Source organism: Macaca fascicularis, chromosome 14, assembly GCF_037993035.2.
Source record: "Macaca fascicularis isolate 582-1 chromosome 14, T2T-MFA8v1.1".
NCBI classification, from domain to species: domain Eukaryota; kingdom Metazoa; phylum Chordata; class Mammalia; order Primates; family Cercopithecidae; genus Macaca; species Macaca fascicularis.
Window position 1 is genome coordinate 20,865,096 of NC_088388.1, and position 10,008 is coordinate 20,875,103.

General features: G+C 51.1%; 2 long non-coding RNA genes across 2 annotated transcripts in view; one reads left to right on the plus strand and one right to left on the minus strand.

Annotated features, from left to right (window-relative positions):
* LOC102130776 (uncharacterized) overlaps nt 1-5,861 on the plus strand; it is a 70,423-nt gene extending 64,562 nt beyond the window's left edge. The window contains exons 3-4 of the long non-coding RNA XR_006692318.2: nt 4,299-4,416; nt 4,770-5,861. This is a non-coding gene — a long non-coding RNA (uncharacterized lncRNA). The remainder of the gene's footprint in view (nt 1-4,298; nt 4,417-4,769) is intronic.
* On the minus strand, nt 98-4,623 carry LOC123568783 (uncharacterized). The gene is made up of 4 exons (XR_006692319.2): nt 4,122-4,623; nt 3,325-3,422; nt 718-811; nt 98-632 (listed from the first exon to the last, which is right to left on the minus strand). It is a non-coding gene; the product is annotated as an uncharacterized lncRNA (long non-coding RNA).
* Nucleotides 5,862-10,008: the final 4,147 nt, after the last annotated feature.

The following is a 10,008-nucleotide window of genomic DNA, read 5'->3' on the forward strand; positions in this document are numbered from 1 at the left end:
CTCCTCCACCATCAGCCTCCTCCCTGCAACCAAGGGACTCAGCTAAGTGTTGTCTCTGAAGGGAATTCCGATGACCATAATTTTCTCAATCTCATTGCAAATTTTTAAAAACCTGGCTTTTTAAAGGGCTAAACTGCTCATGAATTTTTAAGCGCCAACATAAGACTTTAAAGACATTTCCTGCTAATGAGATTAAGTGAGATAATGTATGTGGCACGTGGCGCACTTCCTGCACGCCTGAGATTGCACTCTGAGGCCGTTGCTTCAGGCCAAGCCTCAGACGGCCAGAGGGTCTCCTTCACTTTGGAGGGAAAGTTTGCAAAGCCTTGCAGTATGGTGTGACGCTGGCAGCAAAGGACAGGGCGCCAGGAAGGAGTCCTGCAGAAACCTTCGGGCAGGAATGTGTAAGGGTGGGTGTGCGCACATGTGTGTGTGTGTGCATGTGTGTGATCAGGAGGTGAGGAAAACGAGATGTGTTGGGAGAACTCCAACCACACACTGCCTGGCTCATCCATCCCTTGGGGTCTCACTCAGCTGCTGTCTCTGGCTGCTGCCACCATGCTGGCCTCAGGAGGTCACTGTGATCATCACAGTCCCTTCTGCTTTGGGTTGAACCCTTTTCCCATAGTTCCCTGCAATAGAATGGAGGTTGGCTGTCATTTCCAAGAGAGTTTTGCAGGAAGAACATGATGAAAACCTGATTATATTTGTACTCACCTTTGCACTATAGTTATTTCTTAAAGTTCAGTTTCCAGTTCCCAGAGATCCTGTGAAAGTGGCAAAGACATCTGTAGGCCTCTGAGTCTCTACCCTAAGACAACCACAAAGACACAAGTGTCCACCTGGGCATTCATCTGGGGGCGCTCTACTGACCAAGGGTCAACCGCGGTGCCTGGGCATGGGAAAAGGAACCTCCACCTCCTGCCCTGTGCTGGACTGTGACAGGAACTTTATATTCCCATCCGCTAACTCACTCTTGCCCCATAACAACCTCATGACACATGGTCCAGTAAGGCCAAGCTGCTTACCTAAGGTCACAGAGTTGGAAATAACCCCATTTATGGAATGTACTACTGATAAATGCAAGGATTTACAAGGGCTCAAGCTCAATCTAGGCAAGAAGCATGGGGCTTTGGTGGTGACCCAAAGCCTAGCTCTGCAGCAGCTCAGCCCGGCCATGCTTCCTTCTCAGCTAGAGCAGGAATTTTGGATGCTAGGATCCTGGCGAGCCTCAGCCGGCTATTCCTTTCTCTCCCTCCTCCACCAGCCACTGAGTCCTCCTGCCCCTACCCAGCCCCAGCCAGGCTCTGTGGGTGGGGCAGCACTCTCTTCTGGTTCTTAGTTGCCATGGACCTTACCCTCTGGCAGGACCCCTGCTGTCCTCTCCTTCAGGGTGGATGGCAAGATGGGACCAGCACAGCTCCTGATACAATGAACCCTGGGCTCTAATCCCAGCCCTGCCATGTATGAGCTGTGTAACCTCAAGTATGTGAACTCATCTCTCTGTGCCTGTTTACTCCCCAAGATGCAACTAACAGTAGTACTGTACCCTAAGAGCTGTTGTGAGGCTTTCTTCACCTTTTGAAAGAAAGAAAGAAAGAAAGAAAGAAAGAAAGAAAGAAAGAAAGAAAGAAAGAAAGAAAGAAAGAAAGAAAGGAAGGAAGGAAGGAAGGAAGGAAGGAAGGAAGGAAGGAAGGAAGGAAGGAAGGAAGGAAGGAAGGAAGGATGGAAGGAAGGAAGGAAGGGGAAAAGACAAGACTATATAGCATTTACTTTGTGCCAGACACGACTTTAAGCATTTTATCCCTAATTTCATCCTCATGACAATCTTATAAGGGAGCCACTGTTGCTATGTTATTTTACAGATAAGGACTCCAAGGCACAGAGAGATTAAATAACTTGCTCAAGGTCACACAGCTAGTAAGAGGCAGAGGCAGGATTCAAACCCAGGCAGTCTGGCTCCAGAGTTCAGGTGCTTAACTTTCTACTCTATAGTGAAATGATAAGTGTGAAGGATTTTAGCATAAAACTCAACAAAGAGAAAATGCTTGGTCAATGGTAGCTATAGTTGTCATGTGACCTCGGCAGGTCATTTTACTTCTTTTTTTTTTTTTTTCCAGACTGAGTCTCCGTCTGTAGCCCAGGATGGAGTGCAGTGGCGCGATCTTGGCTCACTGCAACCTCCGACCCCTGGGTCCCCGTTCAAGCAATTCTCCTGCCTCAGCCTCCTGAGTAGCTTGGATTACAGGCACCCGCCACCTTGCCCAGCTAATTTTTGTATTTTTAGTAGAGACAGGGTTTCACCATGTTGGGCAGGCTGGTCTTGAACTCCTGACCTCGTGATCCACCAACCTTGGCCTCCCAAAGTGCTTGGATTACAGGTGTGAGCCACCGCACCCAGAAGGTTATTTTACTTCTGTCTCAATTTTTTCATCCCTAAAATGGGACTAGTGATCGCTCTGTGCTGGGCTTGGGGTGAGAGTTCATCAGAATAATGGGTGTGAAATGTCTGTCACAGATCCTAACACAGAGCAGGGCATAGGCTCTTGGTGGTTCTCCTTTCTAGAAGGGACCTACAGAATGGGGTCGGCACTGGTAGTAGCCAGACACATCCACTGAGTCAGCAAAAGCAAGGTGTAAGAACACCATCAGCCTTGAGGGGCCTGGGCAGAGCAACAGATGTGTGGGCAGCCGGAAATGCAGAGCACGGATGCAGGGCCTCTGATGTGGGAGGTGGCATCTGGGGGTTCAGATGCAGCATTGGGAAGAAAGGGGTGAACACTTATGTGGTCATCTAATCCTCACAATGACCCTGAGAAAACAAGAGTCTCAGAGAGGGGATGTGACTTGCCCAAGGCCACGTCTCTAGAAAGGGGTGGCAATGAGGTTTGCCTCCCAGACGCCTCTGCGGTTCCTCTCTCCCCACACTGCCCGTCGGCAGAATGAAGGGCCCAGCTACGAGGTCAAGCTGTAGGTTAGGAGTAACTGTTTCTTAAGAAAGTCCAGGCCGGACGCGGTGGCTGACGCCTGTAATCCCAGCACTTTTGGAGGCCGAGGCGGGCAGATCACTTGAGGTCAGGAGTTTGAGACTAGTTGGCCTGGCCAACATGGTGAAACTCCATCTCTACTAAAAATACAAAATTAGCCTAACCTGTAATCCCAGCCACTCGGGAGGCTGAGGCAGGAGAATCGCTTGAACCTGGGAGACGGAGATTGCGGGGAGCTGAGATTGTGCCATTGCACTCCAGCCTGGGTGACAAGAGTGAAACTCCATCTCAAAAAAACAACAAACAAAAAAATTAGCCGGATATGGTGGCCACGCACCTGTAGTCCTAGCTACTCGGGAGGCTGAGGCAGGAGAATTGCTTGAACCTGGGAGGCGGAGCTTGCAATGAGCTGAGACTGTGCAATTGCACTCCAGCCTGGGCAACAGAGCAAGACTCTGTCTCAAAAAACAAAAAAGTCGCTGGGCGCGGTGGCTCACGCCTGTAATCCCAGCACTTTGGGAGGCCGAGGCAGGCGGATCACAAGGTCAGGAGATCGAGACCACGGTGAAACCCCATCTCTACTAAAAAAATACGAAAAAAAATTAGCCGGGTGCGGTGGCGGGCGCCTATAGTCCCAGCTACTCGGGAGGCTGAGGCAGGAGAATGGCCTGAACCCAGGAGACGGAGCTTGCAGTGAGCCGAGATCGTGCCACTGCACTCCAGCCTGGGGGACAGAGCAAGACTCTGTCTCAAAAAAAAAAAAACAAAAAAAACAAAAAAAAAAACAAAACAAAAAAAGTCCAGCAAAAGAAAGGCGACAGTCCCTCCTGCAAAAGTGTCCCAACTAAGCAGGTAGTACGGTGGGGCCCGGAGCCGGGGAATGCAAAAGGGCTTGGCTGAGGACAGCGGCAGGCAGGGATGAACCGGCGGCACGAGTGGCTGGAGGCTGCCTGGAGTCTGGCTCAGCCCTGGGGAAGGGGGTGGGCAATGCCTCGCTGGGGCATGGAGGGAGGATCCCCTGCGATCTAGAGAAGGGCATAGGGTGCTTCCCCCACCTCTGCCAATCCCCCCAGAAGATTTTCCCCATACACAGTAAAAGGAAAGGCTCTCAAAGCAACCGATTGGGAGAGTCACAGCAGGGGTGACAAGAGTGCTTTCTAGGGCAGTTGTATGCTATCTTCAGAGGCAGAAAGCCACTTCTTGTGGCCTCAATGGTGCCCTGTGAAAAACCAGGCCCTGGCCCAGCAGCCAAGAGGGCCGGGATAGGTTCACCCAGACCCATTGCCCTACGAGCAGATTTGTTTTTTCCAGAGCGACTCTTCACGGCTTCTCCTCTTCCCCGGTGACAATGACAGCCAGCGATGGGCCGACAGCCTACTCTCAACCTGGCCTGGGTCTGGTGGCCCCAGCGTGAGATCACCATAGTGAGGTATGACCTCAGCATCGCCATGGGGATGTTCAGATGCCACGCTGCCTGCAAGCAGCACCTTTTTCCCCGGGAGAGTGGGTGGGGACCGTGGCTGATGCTGACTACGTATGATGTGGCCTGCTCCTGGCTGCTGGGGCTGTTTGTCCCCAAACATATGTTGTCAGATCTCAGCTGAGTGGGGTGGGCCAGGGGACTCACTCAGGACCTGCGGGCTCTATTGTGTGTCTGTGTGTTTGGGGTATGGCGAGAGGTGTTTATTAGACCTCACGGGCAGCCTCATTTTCTTGTCTCCCTGGGCTCGCCTGGGCTGCTGATCACTGTGCTCCCAATGGGCCTCGGATTGACATTGGCAGCAACCTGGTCTCCATAGCAACCAGCTGTGACATCACAAGGAACCCATGGACCCTGGAGCTGGAAGAGAGGAAGCTTGAATGCCTGTTTGGGGAAGAAAGCCTTTGCTCCCCCTCCTTCGGCCTCTCCTGTGATAGGGGAAGAGGACATAGAAACGCTGAGAGAGCCAGGGCCTCCGCTTCTCTGGAGGTTTGAGCGGGGTCTACTCGAAATCCTTCCCTTCCTCTCTTTGTCCCCGTTCTCCTCATCCCTCAAAAAATATGTATCTCATTTTCCTCAACTGTAAAATGGGGACATTAGAAGCCGCTCTTGAGTGTTTATTATATGCCAGGCACTATTATAAGCATCTTGCATGGATTTTCTCATTTACTTCATAACAACCCTATAAAGTACTTTCTTCTTAGTATTCCCCCTTCTGTAAGTGGAGGGAAAGGAAGCACAGCAGAAGGATTGGAATCAAGACAGCCTGGCTCCAGAGCCTGTTTTCATAACTACGAGAGAATGCACCAGATTCCTTCTGAACGCCGCCTGCCACGTGCGCGGCTACAACTCTATTTCCAGCCATGCTGTGGCAAGCAGTTCCGGGCGGGCTTCAGCTCCCTTTGCACCACCAGCACCTCGCCTCCTGTCAGCATGAGGCGGTTTTCATTTTCTGCCCAGGGGCTTCCGCAGCACCCCAACACAAGGCTGGTAGGAGCGGGCTCAGCGGGAGGACTTGTGGAGGGAAGTTGCTTCCACTGAGCCAGCCTCAACCTGGGGTGCACAGGCGCCACCGGGTGAATGCTTCTGCCAGGCGGTCATCTGGCCCACAAGGTCCCTCTGTGCACTGCTTGGAAGGTCCTCTGTGCACTGCTTGGAAGGTCCTGGCAGCGCTGAGTCCCAGACACCCATGGCATGACCTAATAATGCACCGTTATCTTGGCTCTTCTGCTTTCTCTTTTTTCCCATTGGTATTTGTCCCTCATTTCTGGTCCCTAGAATGACTTCCAAAATAAATTCCCTATACACAAGTCTTTGCATCGGATTCTACTTTGGGGGGGATCTTAAGCTAAGAGAGTTGCAGCCCTGAGAACGCCACTACAGGGGGGCATTTTGGAGCTGGGTCACTTGGTGAGGTGCAATGAGGATGCTGTTGTCGTGGGATGTGTGATGGTGGCCACCCTAGTATTACGGTGATGAAGACCGTCCCTGTGGTGGGCTGGGAAGAGGTACAGGTGATGGCGGGGTAGGGGATCAGATGAAAGCACTGGCATCTAAACAATCCATGGGCAATGGTCCTTACAGGGATGGTGAGGCTGGCTGGCGGCTAACTGCTCTGGAAGCCTTAAAGGAAGAAAACAGCAGGCTTGGGTTGATCCACTGTCAACTCAAGTCATGCAGTGGAGAGCAAAATCCCCATGGTGCTGTTGTAAGAGACTCTCGCCTTCTGCAGCCAAAGGGTATCCTGTACTGAAAATCAGGCTCGGCATGGAATTGGGGGCAGGAGGGTCACAGGGTTGTGAAGGAGAAGGAGGGCATAGCTTGGCCGGATCTCGGCCAAAGTCAAGAACCCTGCTGGGCAGAGAGTGGGATGCTGAGACCTCAGGTGGGGATAATTGGGCGGATGATTCTGAGAATCTTGGGGGCCCAGACTCCTCTGGAACTTTGAGCACTGAACTCCCATAACTCAGCAAAGCAGTCCTTGGCCAGTTGGGCCAGGCCAAGGCTAGGCTTCCTCTGGGGAAAGCTACCATGTCCCCTCATCCCCACCCCATCTCCTGCTTGACTCAGTCCCCCGCTGAGAAACCCCAATCAGTAATGGGTATTGTCCACGCAGAATACGAGGTCCTGCAGCTTAATTCACGTCCAGTGAGATTGAGATTAATTCAGTCTTGAGCAGAAGTACAACTTGAGCAGCTGGAGAGTAGACCTCAGCTCGGGTTCAGCTAGACCTGGGGACTCCTCCCATTCAGGGCCCAGGCAGAACGTCACCCTGTCGATTTCACGGCTTGTTGGGATGCTTAAGGAAGCTCATGGATCCAAAATGCAGTATCAGCGACTGAACAGGTTTTTACTGTACACCAGGCACTGTTTGATATGAGACAACAGCTGTAAATCGGCTCTTGTCTGTTTTCAAAGCACTCACGTGAAGTAGGGAAGATAAGAGCATCTAAACAGACCGTGCTGCCAGTAGTAAAGCTGCTTTTGAGATGTGACTAAGTGCCTGGCTTTGTGCTGAACGCACCAATACACAGTATCATAAGATTCTTAAAATGACCCTACAAGGGAGAGATTTTCACCCCCATTTTACCAATGAGAATGGTGGATAGCGCTGGGATTTGAACCCAGCCTTATCTCGCTCTTCCCTCTGCACCCAGCCTGCTTATCTTGAGACAGCGTGACAGCCTCAGCAGAATGGTGTCCAAGATGCAGGGGAGAGAAAGATTGATTTGGCCTGGTGGGACAGTCCAGCAAGGCTTCCCAGAGGGGGTGATAAGGCAATTTGTGTATTTCAAAAGCTGAATAAATGTGAACCACAGTGGGTTATGATTAAGCACCTATAGTGAGGGCTCCATCTTGGGATCAAGTTTTTAGAAATGGTTCCAATCAAAGCAAGCACAAGCTCCAGCCACTGCATAATACTTAGTTAGAGGTGGCTCCCCAGGTCACAGAGCCCACCTCTGCCCCCAGAATCCTGAGAGACCAACGCTCCTGTGCTCAGCTCTTTCTCTCTTCCAGCCTTTCTGACAAATGAGCCTGTAGGGTGGGGGTTTCTCATCAGGGTAGTTTTCATTTTTATTTTTTTTTGGGCCTGGAGGGAGGTAGAGCTGTACTGATTAGGCTCCGGAATTTTGAATCACAGGAATTCACTCAAGCTGGGTTCAGCAAAAACAGGAGGACTTATTTATGAGGCCTCCCCAGGGGTGTCTTCGGCAGGAAGGGCCAGGTCTGGGGAGACTAAAGCATGGACGAAAGCACTTTCCTTCCACTCTGGGCACCTTTACTTGCTATTTCAAGTTAACTCAATTCAACAGATGCTGGGCTCTCACACTGTAGCCAACCTTCAGGTGGGTAAGAGGGCAGGCACCAGGTTCCGGTGCACCCCACTTCCTGCCACACCCCCGGAACCCAGCATCTAGAGCATACAGCAATATGGCTACCCCCAGCATCCGTTGAATTGAATTGACTTGGAATAGCAAGTAAAGGTGACCAGAGTGGGAGGAAAGTGCTTTCTGTTACAATTTAAGAAGACCAAGTCCTCCCAGAGGCCTTGCATGTGTGTCTGTACATGCGGTTTCTCTCTGGGTAGACCTTTACAAGCCAGTAATGTCGACAAGGGTCACTCTTCCTCATTTCCGGATGAAGAAACGAAATTGCCCAAGCAATTTGGTTTGAAGCAAGTTGCCCAAGGTCACACAGCAAGAGGAGTCTCTGGCTCAGTATTCCTCACTGGGAGTTCAGGAATCCCAAGAGGAGGGGGTTTGCATCATACCTGGAGATAGGTTTCTAGATTCTAAAATAAGCCATACAATCTTAAGACACTTTTTACAGATAGAAGGAAATGCCTCGGAGCCACAGGGGCCTGGGTTTTGAATTCTGCCTTTGTCATTTCCTAGGTGAGCTTGGGCAAGCGATTTATCTTCTCTGTAAGGACAGTGACAGTGCTTCAGAGTATTCTTGGGATTGGAGGAGTCAGTCAATGCATTTTACCACTGCATCGAGTAAACGCTCAATCAATGTACGCTCGATCAATGTTAACTATTGTTTATTGCAGTCATAAGTCACCTAACCTCTGAGCCTTAGTATTCTCAGCTACAAAATGGGGGTAATGATACTTCCTGAACAGAGCTGTTGGGAATGAGATAACATGAGATAAAATGAGATAACATGCCCAAGTGCTATCCTGGCACCCGGCTCCCCACATGTTCACTGCTTCCCCCTGCGATGCTCCCTCCTGTCAAATTTACGCTTCTAGCATAAATGAGGCGCCGGTCTAAGAAAAGCACCACTTGTGAACTCAAACGCTTATAGGCGTGAGCTGAGGAAGCATAAAGCAACTTCCCTCTCCCACCTGGTGAGAGAGCCTCCACGGGTTGTAGGGTAAAATGGTCGAGTGCTGAGTGGGTGTTCTTGATGCTGGAAGGATCCTGCTCCTCTCAGTTCCAGGATTCTCCACGGGGCCTGGAGGTGGATTCTCCAGGGGGCCCATTAGCTAACCGGACAAAGGCAGCCAGACCTGGTTGTCAATCTGGGCGGGGCAGATTCCACAGGGAGATGCTTTTGGCTGGGTTGACCAGAGGTAGAGCCGAATGTGCTGGGATGCAGGGCACGGACAACTTCTGAAGACTGAGCCAGACTTGAGCCTCCTTCCCTCCATCTTTTTTAAACAAACCACATTTTTTTGTTTGAGACAGTCTCGCTGTGACGCCCAGGCTGGAGTACAGTGGTGCGATCTCGGCTCACTGGAACCTCCAACTCCTGGGTTCAAGTGATCCTCCTGCCATAGCCTCCTGAGTAGCTGGGATTACAGATGCCTACCACCATGCCCAGCTAAATTTTTTTTTCTTTGTTTCTTTTTTGAGACAGAGTCTTGCTCCATTGCCCAGGCTGGAGTGCTGTGGCACAATCTCGGCTCACTGCAACCTCTGCCTCCCGGGTTCAAGCAGTTCTCCTGCCTTAGCCTCCCAAGTAGCTGGGATTACAGCTGCGTGCCACCACGCTCAGCTAATTGTGTGTGTGTGTGTGTGTGTGTGTGTGTGTGTGTGTGTGTGTGTGTGTGTATTTTTAGTAGAGATGGGGTTTTGCCATGTTGACCAGCCTGGTCTCGAACTCCTGAGCTCAGGCAATCCACCTGCCTTGGCCTTCAAAACTGCTGGGATTACAGGTGTGAGCCACTGCACTGGGCCAATTTTTGTATTTTTAGTAGAGATGGGGTTTCACCATGTTGACCAGGTTGGTCTTAAACTCCCGACCTTAGGTGATCCACCCACTGGTCTTGAACTCTTGGTCTCAAGCAGTTCTCCCATCTCAGCCTCCCAAAATGCTGGCACTATAGGAATGAGCCACTATGTCTGGCCATTAAATAAGCCACAAATTAATGAGCACTTACTGCGTTCCAGGCACCATGCCAAGCAGTTTCCATGGATTCCAGCCACTGCCATCTGGGCAGCCAGCCTTAGGCAAATGCTTGATGTCTCTGAGCCTCAGCCTCCTCACCTGTGAAATGGGCTTCAGGATGGTGTCTGCCTCATAGGGCTGTTA